This window comes from Corvus kubaryi, unplaced genomic scaffold (genome assembly GCF_017639235.1).
Source record: "Corvus kubaryi isolate FWS band 111438036 unplaced genomic scaffold, C.kubaryi_AGA036_p1.0 37308, whole genome shotgun sequence".
NCBI lineage: Eukaryota > Metazoa > Chordata > Aves > Passeriformes > Corvidae > Corvus > Corvus kubaryi.
In genome coordinates, this window is record NW_024581096.1 from 6,576,120 (window position 1) to 6,604,087 (window position 27,968).

Here is a 27,968-nt window from a genome sequence, read left to right on the forward strand (position 1 = left end):
CACAGCCCCGTGTCTGACGGCGCGGAGGCTGTGCGCTGGCGGCTGCTGGCTCGTCCTGCCCCGCCGCACCGCGCCTCCGCCCCGCCGCACCGCGCCTCCGCCCGGCCGCACCGCGCCTCCGCCCGGCCTTCGCACCGTCAGACACGGGGCTGTGCGAACGGAGTGCAGGTGTGGCAGTGCTGCTGCTGGGAAACGTCCAGAGTTGCAGTTGAGGCGGATTCGTGTTTTAGCGAAGAGCTGTCATGGCACGTTGTTGTGAAAACACTGCTTGCAGTCTTAGTTTCAAGCTGCAGTTTAAGACATGGAGCCCTCATTCCGACTGAGGATGAACAAATTTTAGATCCCTGCCAAAAGGGAGGGTGTGACCGAAGGTTCTATTATGAGGAGAAGGCTGAGAAGAGACTGGGGCAAGTTTAGGAATTCTGAAGTCGAGGGGATGAGGGGAGTGAGTGTGTGTGGTGTGAGGTGAGAGAGCTGATTTTGTTTGGGTTTTTTCCCCCACTGTTTTCTCTGCTAGTATCTTGCCTTCAGTGCAATACAGGATAGTCCTGTGACTTGTGAGCATCTGAAGCAATTACTGGGAGATTTTGTGGTCTGAGGCACGGGACGCTGGACGGAGCAATGAATAAAGCTGGAACAAGTGACCCTGTACATTAAGGAGAACAGGGATGGCCCGACCCTGTGAGTACAAGACTACAGAGGGACTAGAAGGCTGGCAATGGCAGTCAGGACTGCAGAAAGGGAGAGCTAAGTCTGAGTGTGAGACCTAATTTGGAGTAGTTCCCTTGGGGTGTTTGAAATGGTACAGTGCAGCACCTCATGGTAAACAAACATTTCCTGCACAGTGGAAGTTTTGGGGTGAGTGAGTGCCTGAGCCTGACACCTGGGAGACATGGTGATAGCAGGAAATGAGCAGTGTACTAGTGTTAGGGCAGAGGGATGTAAAATGTAAGAACAGAAAGGCAACATTTCTACTTGCAGCCCCCAACATTTCTAGGGTTTTGTGCTGTGAAAAGCCAAGACACAACCACCTTCTGCAGTGCTGCTGCTCTGCAGAAAGAGTGTCAATCCACAGCAATCTTCCCCCTTGGCTAAACTGGGGAGAAAAGGCAGGAAGGAGGATAGTAGGGAGGATCCACAGTGATCTGCTTTGTTTGCAGTTGTCCTGCAAATCTCTGCTGCTGTTAGGCTCTTTGTGGTTTGCCTTTGGTTTTTTGTGTTTGGGGTTTTTTTAAATTTGATTTTTCTAGAAACAGACCATTTGTGGGCATCTGAGTAATGCATAGTAGAACTGTTACTCCCTGTAGTATTTGTGTGGGAGATAAGAACATAAAAACTGTCATTCTTTGTACCTGAGATTCAGTTGGGGTCTCCAGCATTCAGTAAAAACATAAAAAACTCCCCATATGAACTCGTGGAAGTTTATGAGGATTTTTCACAGTGCCTAATCGTTAAATTTGAGTTTTAAATAATTTGTGTTCCTTACAATCTGTCTTTTTCCTAGCATTGCAGCTCTCTAAGTGTGTTTGCTGCTGGGTAAGTGGGTAGAACCTATTTGGTTCTTGTCAATGACTGGATTCTGTAATACCTTGTAACAGTGGGGTTTTGCTGTATTGTACATTTTGGGAGGGGGGATCTTTTTATTTTGTTTGTTTGTTTTGAAGTAGCCACTCATTTAGCATACTTACTGTTTTTACAAGTGCATCATCTCCAGATCATTGTGCAGTTTTCCCTGGAGAAGGAAGTGTACCAATCTTCTGTTTCCAATTATGGAGCATTTGCAGAAGAGAAAGAGCAAAGTTGTCACCGTGATTTTTCAAGGCAGGGTTGTTTTTACATAGCTAATTCTTTGAAATAGGTGCAAGATTTTTGAAGCAAGCAGAAGTTTCCTGTAACAACTTTATTCCTCTGTTTGCCATTCTGGCATTTCCATTATCTTAGCTAAGCTATTAGGCACTCTGAAAAAAGACGTGCCAGGAAGACAGATTTGTCTGGTTTGCAAGGAGAATCATGTAAATCCCTTCTGGTTAGACAGTTGTGTTGTTGGCGGGGGCAGATTCTGAATTGTCTCACCTTAGGTCTTGTATTGCAAAGCTCATGAAGAAAGCCGACGAGTGCCAAGAACTCCAGAGGAGAGAGATTTCAGATATATTTGAGAACAAACAGAGCCTAGAAGAAAACCTCATGATGCAAACAAACAAGCCAGCACTGAAATCCAGCAGTGGCTCCAAATGTGAAAGAGCATGGTGTTTATCTGGGAGGGGAGAAAACAAGGGCAAATGAAGATCAAGAGTACTTTAACTCTTTAGTTAAGATTCCATTGTTCAACCAGGAATAAGTTTTCAGACTCAAGGAAGTGAGAATTAGCACAAATATCTAGGTAGTTGTGAGCTAGAGCCTGGAGATCTTCTTTCATTGAAGCACTTTCCTTGTTTATAATGTTATGGACTGCTGTCGTGATACTTTTCAAATTCTTCTCTAGGTAAATGTTCAAACCTGTAAAATGAGGGAGTGGTTAGAATGAGACTTTGGTGGACAGCTGAGCTTCCACGACTAGTTTGCTGCCGAAAAGGGAATTTTGCTCTGAGGTTTATTACCCCCCCAGCTTTCTACTTGTTCTGACATGGGAGATTAAGCATGTGTGTGTGGTAGTTATACTCTCCTGTTTATTTTTCTGCCAGTTTTGCAAGCTGGTTTATTTCTTTCAGCCTTATGGGGGGTTTCTGACAGTTCACTGTACATGAATGGTCTATATGAGGGACCAAATTAGCACCAAGGGCTTATGGCATGTGAGGGGCAGGAATGTGCAGCTCATAAGGGACACAGAAAGAGGTGAGCCTCCCCTTTTGACATCACTGAGTGCTAATTGTCTCACGACAGCTTTTGCTGCATCTCTTTGAGTTAATAGAGACTAACAAGTGTCCACTCCATGTGCTCTCTTGTTTTGTACTATGAAGGAAACCATGGAGGAAAGGTCATCAACCTTCACTTTCACTGTAAATGCTTTATATAGCACCTCTTAGATCATTTCATGAACCAATACAGTGTACTTGTTTGTAGCAGCATTGTAAGCATCTTACTCATAGCATGGTAATGACGTTTTTATTGGTATTGTTCTCAAGATTTGAAGAAAGTTTTGCATGATAAGGTTAGTCTTAGAAGTTTTGTAGAAAATAGTGAAAAGACAACTGATACAAAGTAAAGTGATCAAGGGTGTTCTGTTCATATTGTCCAGTTGCTAATGAACAATGTACTGAAAAAGAAGTTTCTTAATGCAAATCTTTTCATTTGTATGAAAGAGAAAAGTGAAGTCTTGGGACTTATTTTGAGAGATTATAAAATTATGTGCAGTGGAGACTTCAGAGAATTTGTTCAGCTGCTGAGTGAAAACTTAATTTGCCAACATCAAGTTTCCACAAGCCTTATTCCTTTGTACTTTCTAGGCCTTCTGGGTTTTCCCCACCTGTTGCTTTGTCATCTGTTTCTCCTAGCTGTTTAAATTGCCAATTGCCCCAGAAACAAAGAAAAAGTACAATGTTGAAGATAGAATACTGTAACTCAGAGAAATTTTAATGCTAGAGTTAAACTGGTCTAAAAATTAAAGCCCAGAAAACTGATCACTTTTGAAAAATGGAATTGGTTTTTTTCTGCTTATGCAATTCCTGTATTGATTATGTAAGCTGCAGTGTTAGCAAAAGGAAAGCGTTGGATTTTCTGCTCTTACAGGGTTGTGATGTTTCCGGCCTTGGAGTTCTTTCATACCTTGTTGGATGACTCAGCAATCTCTTCTGAATCCATCTTGGCCCTGTGTTTTTCTGATAGTCTTTATTTAACTGCTCTAACTTCTAACAAAAGCCTCATCAGATTATATTAAATATTCAGACAGTGCTCTTAAAATTGTACTGTTAGTCCTGAATGAGAGTGGGTCAGAGTTCATGAGGCATCCATGAATGCTCTTGCACTTCTGGCATTTACCAAGTAAGTCTTGCCTGAATGTTAAATACTTTTTCTTGTTCATATGAAGCTGATGCTCTATTCATATTAGACTTAGAAGCGTCTGGTCCAAATCAGGATGTTAACCAAGACAGCATTCCAGTGCCAACTTTGCATCACCTGGTTCAATGTAAGTCGCTGGGAAATTCTTGTAAGCTTTTCTTTCAGTTTGGCTTCATGCTCAGAGGAGGAGGTGTTGGCTTGAACTGTGCTGTTGTGTCTAAGAGACTTGTATCATCAGTCATCAAGACACAAATTTTGTGAGAAATTTATGCCAAATTTTGTTCACAGATGTCCTCTATCATACTTCTGGGCATTACTATTTGTATTTTTCTAGATCATGAATTAGTTCTCAGTCTTTTAATTTTGCCATACTCTAGATTTTGCTACATGTGGGAGCTGAAGGATATTCAATGGCATTAATGTGTGCTAAATAATCCCTAAATAGTGAAATAAAACTGTGCAAGGTAGGTGCATACATCTTCTATCTGCAAAGTGTTACCTGAAACAGAAACAATTTATCATTACTGGGAGCAATTTATCATATTTAAGGTTTGCTGTGGAAAAAGTGTGCCTTGGATGATTTTTATATGCAAGTTATTAAATGTAAACCAAATTTCCAGGGGGAGCTTTCTTAGAATACGGTATTGTCTGTTTAGCCACATCTGTTTCATTTTGCAGTCCTTTGGAGAGAGCTGACATTTGTGTTGTGGCTTACTGAGAGTTTCAGGTCAGGTAGAATTTGTTTTATTTTCTTTTTATCCATGTTGGCTCAATTTAAACTCAGATTTATCTCATTTTTTAAGGCTGTCTTTTGTTTATGCCTGTTTGGCTCATGAGAACATCTCCAAGACTCCTACAGGCCTTATGTAGTTCAGAATCATTCCAGACTTTTCTAACTAATATGTTCTGAATTTGACCTGAAAACATCAGAAATTACTTTCTGCGGGTTTTTTCAGTCTCTCTTTTATTTTTTTTTTTAATTCCCACACTGTGCTTTGTACAAACTTGATATTAAATAACATAACAAACTACAAAGCTGTTGACATCTTATGTTTTCATTGCTAGCAAGTATTGTTTGCCTAAGATTTATCTCCTGAGAGGAGAAGGGATTGCTTTAGCGAAATATGCTTGCCTTCACTAGCCTAACAATTGGTAATCTGTTCCAATGTGGGTGTGTATGCACACTCTTCTCTGAAATGTTTTCTCAGTCGTTAGGTTCCCTATAGTAAGTTCCCATATGGGAAAGGGAAGTGTGGTTTCAGCAGAAACGGATCTTCTTCTGAATGACAATTTTGGTGTCTTTCTTTCAAACTCACTGCACTTAGGATGAATTTCCTCTACTGCGTTGGTTTGAATAAAGGCTGTCTAAACTACCACATGGCCATCTACAGACACCATTTTAATTCTTGAGTCAGTGCAGACTTTACAAATCTATTTATATGGACACATAGACTATTTTTGGATCTAAATAGAAAAAATACAGTTTGTTACTTCTCAAAATTGAGTAAATAAAAGCTGTTTAAGTCAAACTGCTTTCTGTATTAGGAGCTGGTTTTGCTTGCTTCACTGACTAACTTGCTGCTGGTGTTCAGTTCACTGACTTCTAGCTGGAGGTGGGCACATCTGTTAAAATCATAGGGATGCAATACATGTGACCAGCAGCATAAATTTGCCTGGAGAACCTTACATTAGATGTGAGAGGTGAACAATGCAACTTTTGCGCCTGAAGTTCTTTGGAGTGATGCTTGCAAGCAAAACAGAATTTCTGTCATAGAAATCTGGATGCATTTTCTGTGGAATTTGGTGAGATACACCAAACATGGAACAAGAATTTAAAGTTTACAAAAAGCTTTTTGAAACGGACAGCCAGATGAAATACCCTGAAGTCAATATGTTCTGTCTTTGGATTCTGTCCTCCAGACTTAGTCCATTTGACACATGGGAGTAGATGAGCAAAATGCTTCCTCATTTGTGTCCAGCTGCAGGGACAAAGGAACATGCTGTGTCCTCTCAGCTGTAGCAGGAGTAGTGGCTATCTTACTTTTAACATCTTTAGATCTCCTTTCTTTTCTTAACCAGTGCCTGTAGCTGTCTTCCTATCTATAGCAGGGAGAGAAAGTGAGAATTACAAAAGGGTGGTGTTGTTCCCCCCTCTGCCTCCTTTCTTTTTCTTCTTGCAGAAGTGATTTCTGCTTCTGCATATTTTGATGTCTCTGTGACAGGCTAGGTAGGCAGGAAACCTTTTCTGCTGCTCTGTCCCACAGAACATCCTATGGAAAGGTTTGCTTTTCTTCTTGGGTCTGACATGCACCAGAGTCCTCCTGAAAGAGGTATTCTCTCTGCATTGAAAAGATTGCGCTGCTGTGTTTTAAATGGGGAATTATGCTGGTTTTGTACTTTGTGCTGTTTGTTCTCCCTGAACTCTGTAAGATTCATAAGCCAAGATCAGTCTATAGCAGTTTTAACTTAGTGAACTCTATGATGTCCTTGTCAGTTACTTCTCTGAATCTGAGCTGTCTCTGTGTCTGAGATGCTTCAGCATAATATGGGCGTCTGTCAGCACTGCGAAATGTTGAACAGCCCACAATGGCACTGGTGGAACCAAGCATGGAACTACTCAGCTTCCGGATGTGCACTGCCTTCTCTCTGTTTTAGTAAAGCCATGGCTGCTGGTTGTCCAGACAATATATGTTGGATATCCAAATTAATAGATGTAAATCCAGAAGGGTTTGTTCTGATTAGGTTTATTCATAATAAATCTACAGATATCCTCTAAACTACAACACCATTTTAGGGTGAAGGTCAAAAGTTCTAGTTCTGATTTGAGTATTTTCAGTAGTAAAAAATCCAGTATACTCTGGGCAAGAAGTTCTAGTTTTTAGCTGCTGCTCCTTCAATGAAGGCCTATGGCATTTTTGCTCCTCTTCTGTATGTTTTGAGGAAGATTGTCCTTACTCTTTATTTTGTAAGGTGAATTTATGAGTTCCTCAGTCCTTGAATTATTTTTTTTTTCTGCTCTTTCACCATCCCATTTTAGTGACTCTTCCCTGACCTCTTTGATTCTATTTTTCTCCATATTGAACACTCTTCATTGTGGGTGTCAGGACAAACAACTGCAGTGCCATGGGATTATTCTTGTGTCAACTGCAGACATAATAGTTTCTTACTTTTCCAATTTAGATTCTCCAAAGCAGACATCAGTCCTTTGAGGCTATGACTGATCCTTATAGATGCCCCAAGCAAATTTAGTTACCATGCCCAAAAACAATTTTCAGAGGTGTTATTTTCCAAGGCAGAAAGTACTAGCGTCTTTCTAGTTTCTAGATAGAAATGTGCACAACTTTGTTTCTTGTTAGGCCTGCCATTTATTGTCTGTGCCCAGAACAGTCAGTGTGGCCTGCCATTTGCTTTCTACAATCTTCTCTCTAAGAAACCCAGTGCACATTCAGTCACTTAAACAGGTTTATCTTTCACAGATTCATTCAAGCAGTGTCTCTTTCAAGTTTTACTGTGTTACTGGACACCTAGTAATTTATTGACAAACTGTGTTTTTCATTTTTTATCAGTGTTCTTTCACTGTTTCTGATGATCCTGTGCTTCTTTGGGATGGGTGCTCTTAAATATCAGACAGTATGGGCTAGATCCTGTGTGACCACAGTGCAAATGAATCTCTCCATGAAAGTGCCTTGTTTAAAGGTATTTCCAGGAGCCCATAAATCAAATAAACTTACACAACTTTAAAAGTGTTTCATCAGTATTGGATTGTTCTAATGGATTAAGGAAAATACACTCAGTTTGGCAGTGTAGGATATTACAGAAGACTTAAGAATATTACATAAAGACATACTTTTTACACCCAGTTTAAGAACAGTAAGTCTATTGTCTGTAGACCTGTTGATTTGCATTCATTGTGTAATTTAATTTAATTGTTCATAATCAAATCTTTCATCAGCTATTTCACTACATAAAAATTACTTTTCTTCACAAAATCTTCTTTAGGCTGACAGGCATAATTATTCAGTGCATCCAATTTGTCTTTTGTAAATATTGACATAGCAGTTCTGTTCTTGCTGTTCTTGTGAGCTTTTCCAATTCCAGTTTTTCAAACCTTAATGACAGTAAGCATTACCAGTCTAGCCGGTACCTATGTGATCTCTCAGCATGCTTGTATCCAAGCTATCTGGCTTTGCTGATGTAAAAGTGTCCAATTAATAGCTGCTGTTTAACATCATCTTGAGTTACTGTTGGAATGGAAACTATTTCATCATTGTTTGCTTTTTCTCAGACAGATGTGTGTACTAAACTTACGCTTTTCTTCGTTATTGTCAGGAATGCTGCAATTTCCATTGAATAATGGATTTTTTTTTTCCCAGAAGTAGACTGTCTTAGACACCTTAAAGACTGTCTAACAATTCTAGCTACTCTCTTTTCTCTCTGTTCTTTTGCAACTTACATAATTTTCTTTCAGTATTAATTCCCAGAAATCATCTTGTGATGAGGGAACAGCTGATACCCTGTTAATGAAGTGAGATGATTTATTCAGGCTGCCAAAGATGAATTAGTATCTTTTGTGTAAGAAAAATAAATAGCTGAAGTAATTTTCAGTATGAGCATCGTGTCGGTAACTATTTCTTTACTACAGTCTGGTTTTACTTCTAAATCTAAACATAAAATTAGACCTGTGACCTTATATGTTCAGTTCGGAAAGAGAAGATCTTTACTTATGGAGAAACCTGTTTCCTTTTACTGTCTGTAAAGAACAGTAAAGAATTTAAGTCATTATTGAGCTGCAGATTTATAAGTGACTTATGGTAGGTGTAAAACTGATCACCTTTTTTCAGATATAAAGAGGGGGAACTACCAAAAGAAGCATCTAGATTTCAGTTAGAATTTTTTTATTTTCTGTCATCAAGATTTTAAGTGTCTCTTTACAGGTAGGGCTTACCTTTATTCCTTTGTCATCGTTTAACCCCAGCCAGCAGCCAAACCTAGGCAGCTGCTCGCTTACTGAGTGAGATCAGGGAGAGAATCAGCAGGGTAAAAGCAGGAGAACTCGTGGGTTGTGGTACAGACAGTGTAATAGGGAAAAAAAAAGCCCCCCACACAGGCAAAGCAAACAAGGAATTAATTCACTGCTTCCCATGGGCAGGCAGGTGTTCAGCCATCTCCAGGAGAGCAGGGCCCCATCACATGTAATGGTGACTTGGGAAGGCCAACACCATCACTCCAAATGTCCCCCCATTCCTTCTTCTTCCCCCATTTTATATGCTGAGTGTGATGTCACATGTTCTGGAATATCCCTCTGGTCAGTTGGGGTCACCTGTCCCAGCTGTGTCTCCTCCCAACCTCCCGTGCACCCCCAGCCCCCTCACCAGTGAGATACGAGAAGCAGAAGAGGCCTTGGCTCTGTGTGAGCCCTGCTCAGCAATAGCAAAAATAACTCTGTACTATCAACCCTGTGTTCAGCACAAATCCAAAACACAGGCCCACAGCAGCCACTGGGAGGAAAATTAACTCTACCCCAGCAAAAACCAGTATACCCTTGTTCACAAGTGACTTAAAAAAGAGGCGTAGCTTGTAAGAAAAAGGTAATGATTTGTATATATAAAATCTGAAAGTTGGTTTCTGTGTGTTCCAAATAAATTCTTCATGGTGAATTTGGTAGTCTACCACTTATATCTTAAAATCTGTTTGCAGGTCTGTTGGAGGGATAGAATGATTAATGTGGTCAGCACTTCCTGATGAGAACTGTATGAAAATCGAATCTCTTCAGCTTTCCAGTTCATATAACCATAGGGAGAGTGGCTGGGGTTTGAAGGGACCAATAAGATCATATACTTCCAATCCCCTCGGCATGGGCCAGTACACCTTCCACTAAACCAGGTTGCTCAAAGCCCCCCCGGCCTAATCTTGAACACTTCTAGGGATGGGTCATCCCCCACTTCTCTGGGCAGCCTGTTTGAGTGACTCACCCACTCACAGTAAAGAGTTTCTTACTAATACCAAACATAAATCTATCCTCTTTTCAGTTTGAAGCCATTCCCCCTTCTCCTGTCAGCACATGCCCTTGTCAAAAGTCCCTCTCCAGCTTTCCTGTAGGCTCCTTCAGAAAGGTGCTATAAGGCCTCCCTGGGGACTTCTCTTCTCTGGACTGAACAAGTCCAGGTCTCTCAACCTACCTATAGGATGGGTGCTCCAGCCCTCTGAGCACTTTTGTGACCCTTCCTGGGTCTGCTCTAAGAGAGCCATGTCCTTCTTATGGTGGATGCTCCAATGCTGATTCAGTGCTCCAGGTGGGGTCTCATGAGAGCGCAGCAGAGGAGCAGAATCCTCTCCCTCGCCCTGGTGGCCTCTTCATTGGATGTAGCCCAGGACATGACTGGCTTTTTGGGCTGTGAGTGCACATTGCTGGGTCGTATTGAGCTTTTTGGCTACCAGATGTCCCAAGCTGCTCTCAATCTATTCTCTGCTCAGCTTGTATTTGTGCTTGGGATTGCCCCAAGCCAGGTGCAGCACCTTGCACTTGGCTTTGTTGAACTTCATGAGGTTCGCACAAGTCCTCTTCTCAAGTCTTTCAAGACCCTTCTGGACGGCATCCCTCTCCTCCTGCATGTTGCCTGCACCACACTGTTTGGTGTTGTTGACAGACTTGCTGAAGGTACACTTGATCCCACCAAGCATGTTGCCAACAAAGATTTTCAGCCAAGCTGACCCTGAGGAACGTCACTCGTTACTGTCTGCTTGGATGCTGAGACATCGACTGTGGCTCTTTGTGTGCAGCCATCCAGCCAATTCCTTACCCACTGAATGGTCCATCTATTAAATCCATTCTCGCCAGTTTAGGGACAGTGTCATCAGAACAGTGTCAAATGCTATGCACAAGTTCGGGTAGATGAGGTAAGTTGCTCTCTCTCCCTCATCCACCACGTAGCCATAATCCTGTCAAGAGAAGGCCACCCGATTTGTCAGGTATGATTTACCCTTTAGGTTACCATTCACCTCCTTATTTTCCATGTGCATTAGCATAGTTTTCAGGAGAATCTGCTCCATGATCTTGCTGGGAACTGAGGTGGCACTCCCAGCCCTGTAATTTCCTGTGTCTTCCTTACGTCTCTTTTATAAATGGGGATTGTATTTCCCCTTTTCTAGTCAGTGGGAACTTTACTGAACTGCCATGACATCTCAAATATGATTCACATTGGCTTAGCCACTTCCTTGGCCAGCTCCCTCAGCACACCTGTGGATGTATATTACCCATTCCCATGGGCTTGTGTACTTTCAGGTTCCACAGATGGTGCTGAACCTGATCTTCTTCTATGGTGGTTGAGTGATTCTACATTCTCGCAGTCCCTCCCTTTTCCTTCTGCTATTTGGGCAGTATGGCTGGAACATTTGCTGGTGACGACTGAAAGCAACAAAGTCATTGAGCACTTCAGCCTTTTCCTTGTTGTTGTCCATTTCTTCCTGGACGGGTCCTGTATTTTCCCTAATCTTCCTTTTATCAGTCCCACATGTATAGGAGCTTTTCTTACTGCCCTTGATGTCCCCGACCAGATTTACTAATATGAGGCCTGTAGCTTTCCTAATGTGATTCTTGGTTGCTTGGTACTCCTCCCAGGCTACCTGTCACTTGGAGAAGGAAGTTACCACCAACACATTCCAAGAACCTCCTGGACTGCCCTGCTATGTTGTCTCTCCAACAGATAACTGGGGAGGTTGAACTTTCCTGTGAGGACCAGGACATGTGAACGTGAGGCCACTCCTGTCTGTCTGTAGAGGACCTCATCAGCTTGGTCTTCCTGTTTGAGTGGCCTGTGGCAGATCCCCAGTATAATGTCACCTGTGAAGAAATTAATCTGTATTTCTTTTTGTCTGCCGGGTATAGAAAATAGAGAGGATGCTGTGACTTGCTTTTGTGGGTTCTGCAAGTATATTTGCACATTCTCTGAAAAATTGTTTTAAGAAGAAACAGGGGTAGAGTGTCTGCAGAGGTATTTTGGGAGGGTTTTTTAAGATTTTAAAGATTCTTAAAGTTTCTGCAAGGTCATTCACATTTTGATAGACTGCCATACAAAAAAATCCCCAAACAAACTCAAACACCACAAAACAACAGCAAATGAAAACTGTATGTGTAACTTCACAATATTATAATTACAGATTACACAATTATTCTCAGTTTTTTATTCTCACCTCAGTTGTTTTCCACCTCTGCCACTTGTCACCATCAAGTTCAAATTACCACATATGGTAACAGGTAACCTTTTGTTGCCATGGAATCTGGGAGACTTGAGTAACTATGTGCTGTAATTATATGATGCTTGCTTTATGATTGAAGTGATTACGTGGCTATTTGTATCCTGCAAAATAGTAATAACTTTTTTGTTTTTCATAATGAGGTAGTTCAATTTGTCTTCAATGTATTTACAGATTGTTTCAGTAGTTTCATCATCATTATTACCGTGTGAGATGTTCTGCATCAGCAAAAATCCATAATTCCTTTTCTTCAAATTATGTGCATCAGTTTCTAGTGGATCCAAATTTGTTGTTAGTGGGAATAGCACTTTTGAGGATGGATTCTTCAAAATCTGTCAAGCTTACTGGTTTAGCTTATTTTCTTTCAGTTAGAAAGGCAGTGGCACAAATACATCCTTGTGCTTTCATTCTACTAAATTCTTCATCATATCAAGATTGTGATTAAAGTGATTTGAATATGTCAGTAATTTCCTGACACCTCTTTAAAGCAGATGAATGAAATACCTTTTTATTAGCTAGTCTGTGGTTTATCCACAAGCTTTGTTTTAAAAAGACTTGAGTCTATAGCATGTGGTAGAAATGAATCTGTTGTGCTAAAATTGGGAAAATTAATGATTGTTTTGCTTACAACACTGGGTATGTAATTTGTGTAACCGTGTAATGTTTGTGTATGTGTGAAAGTGGATAGCTTCTCAGGATACAAACAGATTAATGTTTGTACTCTGAAAAGGACTGGAAAATGGAAAAAGAACTCCGTGTTCAGGAAGTGTACAGCTGCGTTGGTGGGAAGGCAGAAGAGGGCACTGCACAGCTACCTGGTGAATGCCTCTGGGGAGCAGCTGCAGCTCTCTTCCCCCTCTGCTCCAGTTAATTCTGTGCTCCGTGAGACATCTGATAAAGAAACACAGACGTTTGTTTTGTATTATGTACAATTACAGAACCGCTAGAGGAGTTACTGGGGCAGGTGTCTTCCCTGGGACTCGCTTCTCAGGGTTCTGTCTTTGATTCTGCTTGGGAGAGGTGGTGTTTTTAAGCTGGTGGAGACTTTTTGGACGTGTGTTAAAGGGTTGTGCTGCGGCAGTGAGCAGTAGATGGCAGTGCTGTCCTGTTGCAGAGCATGGAGGGGAGTCTTCGGAAATTCTAAAGCCTGCGAAACATGCCTTTCGCTATGTGTCTGAAACATTGATAGGGCATATATTGTTCTGCCTAAACTTAGGTTAGTTCTCTTAATAAAATGCTCCATGCAGAAATTTGGAGGAGACAGGAGATTCTGTGTGTTTCTAAACAGATACTAAGTACATGTGTGTTCTTCAGTTACTTGTTGTGGACATGATTCAGACATGAAAGAGCCTAATGCTAGTATGATGCCATTTAATCCCATTGGAAATGTAATGAGAAATTGCTGTGATGTGTACACACTTCCAACTTCTTTCCTCAAGGGGAGATACTTGCTTTCTGCAGAAACAACTGTTGGTTTGTGATGCAGAGTTCATTCCTGTAAATCTCCCACTTCCCCATATTGAAATATCTCTACAGTCTGAAAACTTGATGACTCATAGTGTATCAGTCTTTTGAGTCATAAGTCAGGGCCAATCTCCTGGCTTTTCTAGTACCGGAAATCTTTGTGGAGATTTTTTCTGTTTATCCATGAACACACTCTGAATGGAAAGACTACTTGGTCACTCTTTTTTTTTTTTTGGTCTTAAAGTCATCTGATTGCAACAATAAATTTTTCTGTCCCCCACCCTTCCTTTTTTTTTCCTTTTTTTTTTCTTTTAAATTTTTTCGTTTGTTTGTTTGTTGGATGGGAATGCTAATCTTTTGGGGGAGCGAAAAGTACTTGTATTTAATCTACGTCACTAAAAAAAAGTTTATTATAATTGCTCCTCCCATAGCATGGTAGCAGAAAGTTCCTCAGACTATTTCATCTCTGTAGCAGGCCGAACTTGTTTATCTTCTAAAGTTGTTAATTAAAAACTATAGATACAGAACTCAGATATTTAAATTTTAAGACAATTGTAATTTCCACAGAAGTCCTGAATTCAAAGATCTTGAGGACTGTAGTGCACCTTTTTTTACAGTTTTATTTCAGTGATGAACTACATTATAGCTGTTGTGACTTCATACTTACTCTTACAAATACATATTTTTCTAGTTAGACTGAGAGTTAAATTGTGTTTGGAAGTTTAGTTTGAGTGATTTTTGTGTGTTTGTGTGCAGATATGCAGGATTTTTGTAGGCTCTTTAAAGTAACTATGGAGTTTATTTTTCTGCAGTAATTTTATGAAACTTTTAGGGATCCAGTATTTTGTGACAGGTCAGTCCTCTTAACATGCTAGTTCTGTTTTTTGGGAATAAGGAAATTACTGACATCAGCTTATAAAAGTTTAAAATGAAGTTTTAATAGTTATTTAACTTCCATCGAGCTGCTCATAGTGGCAGAAATAAATTTTGCTACTTGTCTTTTTAATTTACAGAGAAAATTGTTTAAGGAGCTAGGATTGTGATCTTACCAAATGTTTTCAATATGAAACACCACCATAACAGTATAGAGTCAAAGGATAGCCTTAGCTGAAAGGGACCCAAAAGAATCATTGAAGTTCAACAGTATTTAGATTGCTTTCAAAAGATTAGAGAAAAAAACTTAAATGATAGGATGTCAGCTTTTAAAGCTGGGACTTGTATCAAAATGGTTGTTAAAACCTGCCTTTACTTCCTGACTTGATACATCTTCAGGATCAGCAAACCAGCTTCATACATAATTTTTCTGGAAAGACTAAGGACAGTTTGTTGTAAACTTCTACATCATAAAAAGAAAACAGAGTTAAATAAGAAATGCAGTTTCAATGGTCAAAAAGCTGGGAACAATATAATTGCTGGAAGCCTAGTATTAGTGGATACTTAACAGAAAAAAATGGTGGATTTGATGACAAAGCCAAATATTTTGTGCAGATTGTTGAATTGTTTACATAATGCATTATGTTAAAAAAAAAAAAAATTACAAGATCCTTTTGAAGGGCAGTAATAAAAAAGCACCCCAGAAACTGTCAGAAGTGAGCTTTGCAGGAAAAAAAGCCCACAGTAATCTTTGTTTTTTGTTTTCTTTTTTTTTTTGTGGTAGATGAAGCTTTGACAATTTAAAATTTGCAGTATGCTATATAGTATGCTTACCTATTTAAGCTGTGTCATGGAAAGCCATGATTTGTTTTTTCGGAAGGAGGAAAAAATTGGCTTTACTTTGGTTTTTGCATAGCCAGACTTGCTCTTAGGTTTGTAATATTTAGAGAAGTTCAATAGGGGGCCCTTGGTGCTTTGATCTAGTGCCATGGTGCAGTTTAATGAGAGAGGGGTTTTCAATATTGTCTGCGATATTGCAAATTCTGCCAGCTCTGTCTTAAATAAGAAAATGCAAGATTTACACCTCAGAAACCTTCTCCTTTTTCTGGGCACTCTTTCTGTTTGAAACAGGTAATTACAAAAACCTCCGGATCAATTTTTGTAAAGGGGCACCCTGATGGGTGCCATGACTGAAGTGTGACATGAGCCTTTTCCAATACAATGGGTGGCCTAACATTCCTCGGGAAGGCCAAGCTCATTAAATATTCTCTTCTTTTTTTCCACCCTCTCCCCCTCTTCATGCACTTAGCTTGAGTTGTGCTAAGTCTGAGGTTTCTTCACTGAGGACTTAGGAAAATTGCATAGAGTTCTCAGATTGAATTTTTTATGTGTATGACTTCATGATGGCATTAGCATGTGCTTTGATCCATGTGTGAATGGCACTGGGTCGGCTCTTATTGCCATATCCAGATGGTGTTACAGGGAACAAACAGTTGTGTTTTAGGATTTCTCAATAGACTGTCTAGACTGGTCTTGCAGCAGACAGATACAGCCACCCATCAAATTAGCGTTTGTCAGATTTATGGTAATGGTTCACCAAAGCCTTCCTGTCATTGACATTAAGATTTACGCCTCCAAAGTTATTTTGTCTTCCGCAGCGTGTAAAGTCTGATCATGTGTATGTGTGTGATTATCTATATGTAGATATATATTTGCATATATAAATTTTTAACTAAAGGGAAGGAAAGCAACTGAAGAGAAGTAATTGCTATGGTAAGAGGCAGAATTTTTAAAGTATTTTTTTAAGAGGCTGATTCCTACAGCTGGATTGATTAGGGAAGCTTTCCCTCGCCGGTCCATCCCCTCCCTTAAAATGATAATACGGATGTTCTGTTCTAGCCAGTGTCTCCCATATGCCCTTTTTAGAAAGAAAAACATGTATGTGGATTACTACAGCTAGATTTTGCACTTTCATGTTACACTGCAGTAATATGAGCTGCTCCCTGTACGCAGTGGGAATAACCTTTTGACAGGCAGTATGTCCATTCTCAGTGGAAATGTTTTTCCAAGTCTGGCCAGGGCTCCTTTGATCATGCCACCTCAAACGCAGGGGTCATAGCTACTATGCAATGCAAGAACCGCTGATGGTTGACCAGGGGAGAGATGATTTTGAGGAGAGCATATTTAAAATAAGGCAAATGTTTTGAAGTATCTTTGTTTCTATTTTTTTAAGGCACCAGTAATTTCTGTTGCAGTGGGAATGCTAACCAGGAGTGTTGGGGAAATTTTAAATTACACTAGACATGCTAGTACATTTGATGGTGGAAACAAGAGGTAGTGTAAATTTCAAATATCTGAATTGCAGTGGCAAGCTCTGGGCTTTAACATGCCAGAGCATGTTTTGAAAGTGTTTTCCTGTTACAAGGATATTTCAAGAATAGCAAAAGGAGCAATGGGATGATGAAAAGATCCAGATGTTATAATAAACTCTATGTTTGGGGAGCACTACCACTTAATGAAGAAACAATTTTACAAAATACTTGAATTAATTTGCAAGTCTCTCTGTGGTACGTGCTTTGGAAAGTCTCTCCCCTGTTTGCTAGGAATAATTATTACTGATCATGAATCAGAACAAGAACTCAATTAAATATAAAGCCATTTTATAGACAGTTTTATCCTCTCCTGTTGTCATTTTTCTTGCTTTAAGGAGCTTTGTGACACTGGAAGAAAGTAAATACATCTGGTAAATATGCAAATAAAATTAAATATGTAAATACTAATTGACAAGAATCAACTCCAGGAAAACAGTATTCTCTATGCACTGTTTTGGGGGCTCAAAACCTCTCTGCTACACAGCAGCAGTGTATTATTGAATCTTGAAAAAAGCAGATAGTTTATTCTTTGCAAATCTGTGATCAGGGACTTTGATGGTATAATACTTGTTTGTGTTTTTTGGTAGATTTCTGTGATTTATGTGTTCTGAGCATGTCTGACTGTTCCACAGCTTTCCTCTTTAAGTTCTCTAGTGAAAAGAATATTAAATATCAAAGAAACAAATCTAACAGCAGAATAGGAATTATTTTTATGCGAAGAAGGCATAGAGCTGTTATTTCTTTTCTCTTTTTTTTTTTTTCTTCTTTATTCTTAGGGATATTATTTATGGCTGTTGGGTCTAATAGTTTGTCAAACTTTGCCTCTCTGTTGTACCTTCTCCTGTCTCAGTGGCAGCATATTTTTCACTCTGCCTTTTGAGCAGTGTAAGAGAAAAAATCTTGGTTCTGATTTTTTTCCTGTGCTCCAGTTTTATCAAAATAAGCCTATGTTGCATTGAGATATTTTAATTAACCTGCAAATTTTCCATATTAATTTAAAATTAACTAGTATTAATACAGCATTTAAATAATTGAGTAAACATTGTAACTTCACTATAATTTTATTCTGATTTTAACTGGAAATCGTGAAACATGTATCTACAAACAATAAGTACAGGTTTATTATTACTTTTTTATTTTCAAGACCATTAAATTATATTTACTTTTTTTACTCCTTTCTCATGGTACACTGGAAAACCATATCCAGCCTGGGAGGCTTTAGATGCAAAATTTTTCTTAGAAGTTGAAGAATTGAGATTTTTCTTTCAGCATACTTCTGGTTTTGTTTTGATACATTGAAAACTTGGAATGAAATATTACTTCATGCTGCCTTAACTTGTATCAATCAGCTTAAAAATTTTTCATAGTTTAAATTTTCAAGAATCGTTACTTCTACTTACTTATACACAAGATAATAAGAGTATTTATGTAAGCATTGCTCACTTTAATGGATGTGGTTTAACATAACTTTGTTGTTCATTGCAAGTGAATTTGTCAGAGGTGGGCTAAAAGGTTCACATTTTTTGTGTGTGTGTTTTGGTTTCCCTCAACCCCCTAAATCTCATTTTTGGGGCAGTCTAAACTTACAAAAGATAGCAGAGGGACTGACAATAAAATAGTGGGCCTGGCCAGGTTCCTAGCAGGACGGTGTGTTGTGCTGCCTGAGGTCATTGAGTTACAAACTGTTGTCAGTTCTGAGAGGCAAAGACTCCTAGTGCCACAGCAAAGGAAGTCTGCTCTGTGAGCATGTGGCTGGAGTAGAGAAGGAAAACTTAGGAGCTGCTGGATGCTGGTGCTGGGTACTGCCATCACAATGGCCAGAAGTGCTCCCTTTCCAATGCATCATTCTAGATAGTTGTGGGCCACCCATGTTGCCTAACTCAGGAGATGTGCAAGCAGCAAGACTTAGAACTTTTTGTTGGCTTTGTGCTTGGGTGAGTCACTGTCCTTTTTTTTTTTTTTTTTTTTTCTTAGAGAGATTTTTTTGACAGGTGATGAACTGGGAAAGAAGGTGCTTCCACATCTCCCCTTTTTTTCTGACAATGTGAAGAGAGAAGTGGGAGCGAGGAGAAAACAAACTATGGCAACTGGTGTGCGAGACATGGGGGCAGAGGAGTAAGTGATGAAAAACAAGTGAGCAGCTGAAAGGGGCCTGATTTTTAAAATAAATTGAGACCAGCCTGTCCCTGCCAGCCCAAAGGCAGGAATGTTTTCTGCAGCTTGCCTGCCTGAACAGCAGAACCAGGGCACTGTACTGCTGGACTCTGCCTGGGTCACTGCTCTGAGTCGCAGGTCCATCACTGCACCCGAGATGCAGTGCGGTCTCCAGTTCTGCCCCTCACTCCCATCTGTGCAGACATTGAGGAAAATTGGGTGAGGGGGAGAGCAGAGCTGCTTGAGCTAATCTTGCATCAGAAGAGAAATCCTGTAGAGCCGTGGCCTAATTCCCTTGTCAACGCACACCTCCCTCACACCCAAACTTGCAAGTGTTTTAAATCCCAGCTATCTGGTCTAGGTGGGAATATAAACTAGACCTCAGGTATTGTTTTAACTGAGTCTGGCAACCTGCCCATGGTGCAAATGAGGATACTGAGTAAGTAGATCTGGCAGTCCTTCAGAGCTGTCCCACAGCTCTCCCAGAAGCACAGGCAGATGCTTGATGATTCCTTTCCAGTTAATGTGTGAGAGTGTTCTCTTTCCCCCTGACTGTAAAAACAAAGCAAAAAGCATCCTGGTCATTGTGATACACCTCTAGAGATGTTTTCACTGGTAAAGAAACAGTAAATTGGGTACTGACTACTCACCCTGTGACTAAGCTGGTGTGGGTGCTTTGGTTTGAGCACCTGGACAAAAGTGGCAGTGAATCAACATGCCTACATTGGATCAAGCAATCTGTGGAAGTCTATTCAAATTAATAAACCGTTCAGGCTTTTTTTGAGGGCCCTCCCTAGTGATGTTAGCCTTTTAAGAGCACTGTTAACTTACAACTTGTTTATTGGGAAATGTTGTCTCTTAAAACTTGTATAGATGAAATATCACAGAAGGGCTCTGCAGAATTTGTGTTGCTTTCACAGGACTATTGAGGTGGGAAGGATCTTGGAAGGTCTGTGGTCTAACCTTGTGGTCAAGCAAGGGTCAGCTTAAGGTCTGACTAGGTTGCTCAAGGCTTTGTTCCGCTTAGTTCTGATCTTGAAACCAAGTGGAAGAAACCATCAAAGATAAGGGCTGTGGAGCCTGTCTGGGCAGTGCTGGACTGTTCCCGTGGGCAAAAAGTATTTTCTTCAATCCAGCCTGAACCTCTTGGGCTTCAATTTGTCCATTGTTTCTTGTCCTCACTCCATTTACAGCTGCATGCATCCCTTCAGAAAGTTCCCAGGACATTTATCTGGATATCTCAATTGCTTTAGATTGTCTCGAAGATTATTCTGTGTTTATACTGCTGTGGCTTTCTTAGATTTTTTAAGTGAGATTTCTTTTAGCAGAGCATGCAGCTCAAGACTGCGCTGAGATTTTTGAGAGCTGGCACATTCTGTATGCCACATGTAGTATAAGTACAAAATAAATTTGAACAAATAGAAATTTGTACTTTTGGCAATATTGTCATCTGAAACATAAGGAAAAAATGTGATGCCTTGATGCATTTGCATTAACAAATGCTTGTTCTGAAAGAGGGAAATGAGTGTCTTTGCAAGTAACAAAGGGAAATGTTTTTTTTTTTTTTTATATGCTGCTACATTTAAGGCTCAGAGTTGAGAGACTAACTGATTTTAGTTTTGTGTAGAAAACTTAGGGCATCCACAAAGACACTAAAAAGTCAGCAGAACCAAAAGACATCAACATGTTAATATACCACTATTCTTACATAGCAGGGCAGCCTGAAATTGATGTTAAAATATCCAGTTCTATGAAAATAGATGCCTTGTCTCTGCTCCACAGATAGATTGTTCTTTAATGACTATCAAGTAGGTAAGTGGTTTGTATATTTCTCTTTTGTTACCTTACAACTTTTGGATACTCATAAGGAAATAGAGTTGAGCTACATGCTACATGAATACATGCTGAGCTGCAGTCTAGTCTGTGCACAATTTGCAGTGTAATTAAAACTAATTTTAAAACACTTCAGGTATGTAAGCACTAATCTATGTATGAAAGTTCACTGAGTTAGGTTAGGCTAGCTTGCATGATGTATGTATGCAATGTATGGAAGTACTAAGAATCCACTCCTGAATTCCTGTTTGCTTTCTTTTTGTTCATTACCTGAAAGGACTTAAGTATCGCTTGAGTGTGTGTAGCTCCACACTGTCATTTGAGCTGTCTAGGGCCTGTGTAAAGTACATTACTTGTTTTATTTTTGAATTGGCGAACCCCCATTTTTAAAAAGGAACTGTGTAATGTTCTCTTCCTCTGCCTGATCCAGATGCAGTGGAGCTTTTGCTGTATTGCACAGTATCTACAATGATTGCTTTCTAAAGCCTGTGCCTTAGGTAGTTAATTTTCTGCAGTGGTACAATAGCATTTTTGATGTGCAGAGCTGCATGTGAATAGCCAGTATTAAAAATCTAGCATCAAGGCCAGAAACTATTTTGTAATACGAGGCTTGACTAAGAAAAAGTACTGTTTACTGAAGTCAGTAGCTTCTTTATTAGAGCAGAAAACTAGGAGTTGCTGGAACTGGGAAGACATGGGAAATCTGAACTGCAGAATGGTCTGTACCTTGATTGATCTACTTATTTATTTTACCTCTGTTCCAACTGAAAACCAACAGAATTGGATAAAAGAAATCTGTGCAAATGTCTTTGGTCCTGCCCTACTCTTACTTCTATGTAAAACAGCATTTGTTGTATTTTTTATAAGTTTTCTGGGCAACTTCTTAAATACTACTTTTTGTTAAGCCAAAAATGTTACTCAAATGTTCTGCTCAAACTGCATGGTAAAGTGATACGAGTGCCTAGTGAAATTCAATATGGTACTCTGAGATGGTGCTTTACTTTTTCTCTTTGTGGGCATTGAACCCATTCCTATAATCACAATGCTATCGCAAAGGAAATTTTGCTGAACTAATAATTGTCTTGCGGTTGAGATACCACCACAAGTATTTCACTGCTGAAGTCAGCTGTGGTGGAAATGAGCCTCCCTCCCCTGATTTGGCCCATAGCAATGATCTCTCAACTGCCATCATCACAGAAATTCATGGAGAAACGGATCCCCTCCCACGTGTCAGCATGAAATCAAGCACCCGATCTTGGAAAGAATCTGCTAGCAGACCAGCGGGCCGCCTGGCGCGGTGAGCAATCCCCACGTGCCGCTTCCCAGGGCAGGGTGCCTGTTGATTCAGTTGGAACGCCTCATCCCTGGGGTGTAGCGCTCAGTGATATTCAGCCTAGGGCTGATGAATACGTGGATAGCTATGCTTGAACGTGGATTACATTCCTGGAGAAGGAGTGCAGTCTCCTGGACAGCCAAAGATGGCAAGAGTTTTTAGCTACTGTTACTATGTAAGCATCTAGGAGTACTACATATAGTTCCCAGTAAAAAAACCTAATCAAGTTCCTCCTGCACTCTTTGGGATATATCAGTCCTTTTAGTAGTCAGATTTCAAAGCCTTAGCCTCCTAGGGTTTAAAATTGGCAATTGCAAAAGAAAAAAAATCCCCCCCAAGCAACAATTGAGCAAATGCCCCTGAAGGAATGAGACTACACCTTTGGGAAGATTCTCTTTTTCTTCATTTTAATGGGTCCTACCTATGCATAGCATGTGTTGATACTGAAACTAAAAACTTCACCTTTACCATGCAGTACAGCTTAACCTGGGATAATGTGGCTGTAGGATAAGCACAGCTGGTGAATAGTGTCTCTTCAGTATCGAAACATTTTCCTTTGGTTGTTTGGATGGAAGCATTGACTGAAGTGAGTTAAGCACTGATATTCTTTGGCTATAGGAAAGTACAGAAAAAAACCAAATGGGCACTTGATGCCATATTCCAAAGTCTGTTCCTACAGACCCATGAATATAAATGATACTTAAAAGAAATTATTTGAATGTTGGCTCAGCTGGTAAAGAGAAAACTGTAATTAGTAGATGGTGTGTAAAAATACAGTGAAATAATTCAGGAATCTTCACCTTCATCATGTTGAATGCCTCTGGAACTTCTAGATGCTCAGGTTTCTGAATGAAACTTTTCAACCTGTCGCCAAATGTTGGGAATGAACAAAGTTATGTGCCCATTCATTCACAAAGTAAAGAATACCCAAGCTAATGAGTAGGAAATGCTGAAGGGTATGGCCGACATTTCTGCCACATGATATGCAGTGTAAAGTGGTTGAAAACTGCAGAACCATTATGTCAGTATTTTTTTGAGGGGAAAACATGGTTGTAAAGCTGTAAACTGAGATTCCTCTCTTTGACAGAATAGAAAATGAAAGGTTTTGTTAATTCATTTTTAAAATACTCTCATCTCATGTCTGTATTGGAAGAGGAGGGTTTTGTAGCATTGGAGCAATATTTTTCCCTATGTGTGGTCAATGGAGAAATCAAGCAAGTATAGGATGTTTGCTTTCTTTGCCAATATTTGTTTTCAGTATCAATTTATAATGGCAAAAATGATGACATCAAATTCTTTAAAAACAAATCCGTGCAATCTGGTTTTGGTTTTCACTGTCCTAAGATATCAGTGATGAAGTCTGTTTCTAATAACTAGCTAATGAACTGCTGAAATAGCTCTAGTTGCTGAGATTCTTTCTGGGAAGATTGATTAAATTCTCCAATATGCTGCAGTAAAAAAAGTCAATCTAGAGTGCAACCAACACAGGAAACATTATGAGCAAATTGGTCTTCCACTCATGATGGTTCTTACGCTGAGACTAATGAATATTGCAGGAATTTGGAATGCAGAATAGGACTAGTATGACTTTCAAATATATTTGGAATTTGTGGAATGGCAAACATGAGCAATCATGCTTAATTTTTAACCCTAACGTGACTGGAAAAGTATTTCTTTGAAATTTTTCTAGAGTTCTGACTCTGCTGGCCAGAGATACAAAGTACATAGTCCAAGTATATGGAGATGGTCTTACTCTGCTTTAAAAGGATTGATAGTTTCAAATTAAGATAAAAAGAATGTCTAATATATGTAACATGTTATACGTCTTAATCTACCTTAAGCAAATAACGCATATATAACACTGACCTCCACTTGGCATGTTAGTGATGCAAAGGAGTTAAGAGTTTAGATTTTGTCTGAGCCTCAAGGTAGTGTTAATTCTTGTTAAAATAAGTCATCCACAATATGCACTTAAGGGAAATTCAAAGCTATTACAGCAGATGGCCTGCCAAAAATCTTAAGTCATTTATGACAGTCTAATAATGTTAAATTCTTTGAACATGTGTAAAAATGGGGAAACTTGCAGGTCTAGTTCCTGAAAATGTGGGAAGCACAGAATTGTATGAGATCACTAATTATTGAGTTTCAGTGCAAAGTCCCACAGTTCTTTGTTACGTGTAGTTTAATTTAATGGGGTGTTTAATTGTTGATAGAAGTTCAGCAGTTTCTCCAGGAGCTAGGTTTTTGTTTACCCTCAATGAGATTCTGTGTGGCACCTGCAAGGTAACTTTTTTGTCACTGTTTTCATCTAGCCAGACACCACCAATTTTTTTTTAACCAGAAAATTATGAAGAGGACTTTGCTATCCTAAAATGCCACATATGAGCTGCTTTTGTTTCCCAAATAAGACATTCACGGCAGTACAATAATGCGATACTATCATGCTGCTTCTGTAGACTTTTTCAGTTGGCTTTTTCTGCAATTGGTCTTTCCTACTGTATGACTTTCCTGATGCTTCTGAACCCACATAGCTTTAAAATTATGGAATGAAGTCCAAGTCACGTGCTTGATACAGTTAAATTTTGCTAAAATATGTACTTTTACCATATTTTCTGTGCTGATGGGTTCACTAACAAAATTCTTAATTTCTTGGTTCAGTATTATTTCAACTGGCATCTGTGGTATATCAAGCTGTCCCTGAAGGATTTTCTTCTGTGTTTATCTGACACACAAGAAAAATTTTTCTAGGAAATACCACCGAATAGTATGGTTGATTGGAGGAAAAAAATATATTGCTATTAGGCTGGAATGTAAGGCTTAGCAGAAGAGAAAAGCAGTAGACAGCAGGAAGAAGAATCATGATACATTTGTCATTAAAATACTTCAGTGTGCCTGGAAGTCCAAGTAGATTTTAATGTTTTTACAATGGACTTCATATATATGCGTAGTGCAAAAATGTTTACCTGGTTTCATACTGTTGAATGGTGCGCTTATTGCTGTCTGTGTGATTTTTCTTATGTGAACATTTCCAAATCAATTTATGGTCTGTTGGAACTTTATCTTCATCTTATTTGTAGAAGATTATTTTTCCAAGGATTTTTACTGGGATAGGACTTAACTGTTTTTACCATTTAAGGCTGTATAATGTTCCCAGCTGAAAAAATCTTCAAACATTTAGACTACAGCTTAATAGTTCATTTTGATTCCTGTTTCTGGACACAAGTCAAATACGAGACTTCTCAGCTCAGTTGTGTCCTCTTACAATAAACTACTTTAAATTGCTCTAGTTCTCTTGTGCTAGATGGACATCACAATCATGTTCTCATATTTTTTGATGCCTTTAAAAACAAAACTAGCACTGAAATTTGCATTTTGTTTTTGCATTAGACCATGCTTCCATGCTGAAGGACTGCTTTCTTTTGAAGTACATATAGGTTGAATCAGTGCCAAAACTAAATTCCAATTCCGAACAAAATTTAAAAAAAAAAGCCATATAATTATTACTTCTCTTCTAGTGTATGGAACTTAGACTCTTTGCTGCTTTACATGCATTGCGCTGTGGCTTGGATTATGTTGAACTTCAGTGGTATTTCACTAGAAGTAATACATTAATAGCAACATGTTCTTTCCCCTTCCTGCTAGTTTTCATAGTTGTTTTTTTGTTTGTTTGTTTTCGTGTGTTTGTTTGTTTTCTTTTTTATTTTCTTTTCCGGCTCTCTGTCTCTATTTTTCTGTTTGGACTGACATTAGCATCAACTTAGTGAAGTTAGGTACATTTAAAAATAGGTTTAATAAAATATGTTTCTAAGAATGAACTTAAAAATAACCTGACTGCTAGTTTCAGTTTGAAAATTTAGGCAAACGTGCATTAATTTTGGAAGTCACAGTTGACCTCATAGTAGTCAAACACCTTTGAGATTTTATTTTTAGGACAATTACTCAAGACAGCATATATGCACTGGAATTTCTCATGTTTTACCTAATTTTGAACCTTAGGCCTGGATATTTTATTCTTTTCCATCAAAATATTTCTGAGTTTAGAGTGAGCACTTAATGTTTTAAAAAAGATCTGAGATGTTTTAGTCTTCTGTGGTAAGGAACTTGGAAAATTCAATAGGAAAAACAGTAGCTGTTAGCACATTTTCAGATTTGATCAATATGGTTAGTAGTGACAGGAGAACTTCTGCTTCATCATTCTGCCTAACTAGTGAGTCTTGAGGAATGGTCAGTCTTATGCTTTTTTGTATATGTTACTCTGTATTTTTAGTTTGATTTTCTTGGTACACATCAGTTGAGGATAGTGACCTGACACAATTTGCCTCTTCCCTGTTGCAGGAGATCTACCAGCTTGTGCTATCCTTTGGGTACCAGAAATTTTGCCTTGTTAGAGAATGCACACAGCATTTTTTTCTTATTTATATAGGCTTTATAAAATGCTTGTATAAAAATGAGTAGAAAACATTCTTTTGAAGTAAATACTTCAAAATCTGATCTTTCTGCTCTCGACCTGCAGAACTGGAAGTGACTGCAGTTTTGGACGAGCTCCCCTTTTAATTCCTGGGGTTCAATGTCTATCTAGAAGGTCACTGATACTTCCTGCTCAACTATACAAGTCCAAGCTAGGTTGTCCAAAGCTGTATTTAGAGCTGATGCCCCACTACCAGCTCTTACTCTGTTGGGCTGTGGACTTTGGGGCAGTTTTTGCTTTCTAGTGGTCTACAGAAGTAGTGTTTCTAATATAGAAATGCACCAGCACCCTGTTCTCTCTGTTCTGCAAACCTCTCACGTAAAATTCATCTATGTGCATGATGATTCCACCTCCAGGTATCAGATAAGGATTGTGTGCAGTGCACTAGAAAACCAAAGTTTAATGTCTCTTTCCCTGATTTTATAGATTGCCATTTCTTCCTGATTAAGCATTGATCTCTTTAAGACATAATTTGTGATTGTATGCTTTCTGGCAATAATCTCAACAGCATGATCTTAAGAATTTCTTGCAAGGATGAGGAAACCTGATCATTTACACGTTTCTTCAAATAAAGAGGCCTATATTATTATTATTACTTAAGAAAGTAAAATTCTTCCAGTGCTTTTTCAGTTACTGTGATTTTTGACATGTTTTAGAGCACTTAGTTTCTTCTGAAATCCTACACTTTGTAACTTTATTCCCCAATAACATAATCAAAGTGTGCTACACTCCTTAATCCTTGTATAAATTAGTATGATATATCCCATGCCTTGTTGTATCTTTTCATTGTTGTAAACTGCTTTGAAGAATTACTTGTGAGCTGTGAAAGCATCCTTTTCAGTGAAAAATCTCTGTGGCATGAATAGAACTGCGTGCATCTTTTCTCACGCTCTATATGTTCTCTGTGTGTCAAAAATACTGATTTAATGATATGTAGGTAATTGGCAGTTGCTGAAGTTTCACTGTTAAAGTTTCTTATACCTTTATATTACAAAATCACAGCTTTCAGTTCTTTATTACAGTTCTTTAGTAATCTGCCAGTCTTTAGGAAAGTGAATGAAAAAATCTAAGATACTTAAAGCAAAAAGTTGAGTTAAAGCCAGTGTACTGCTTTTACAACTAATTGTATGTCTTAGTCTCTAAAAGACAACTGTCTTCTATTTCTTAAGCCTGTTTTTATTAGTTGTCTCACTCCAAATTATGCTACCAGCTACAGATTGCT

The 27,968-nt window shown here is 39.1% G+C and overlaps 1 protein-coding gene and 1 long non-coding RNA gene across 6 annotated transcripts in view; both read left to right on the forward strand.

Moving 5' to 3' along the window:
- Positions 1–2,648, forward strand: part of LOC121664799 — a 7,564-nt gene extending 4,916 nt beyond the window's left edge. The window contains exon 3 of the long non-coding RNA XR_006016134.1: positions 2,637–2,648. This is a non-coding gene — a long non-coding RNA (uncharacterized LOC121664799). The remainder of the gene's footprint in view (positions 1–2,636) is intronic.
- ARL15 (ADP ribosylation factor like GTPase 15) overlaps positions 1–27,968 on the forward strand; it is a 251,984-nt gene that overhangs the window by 44,951 nt on the left and 179,065 nt on the right. The gene's annotated exons all lie outside the window — the stretch shown is intronic.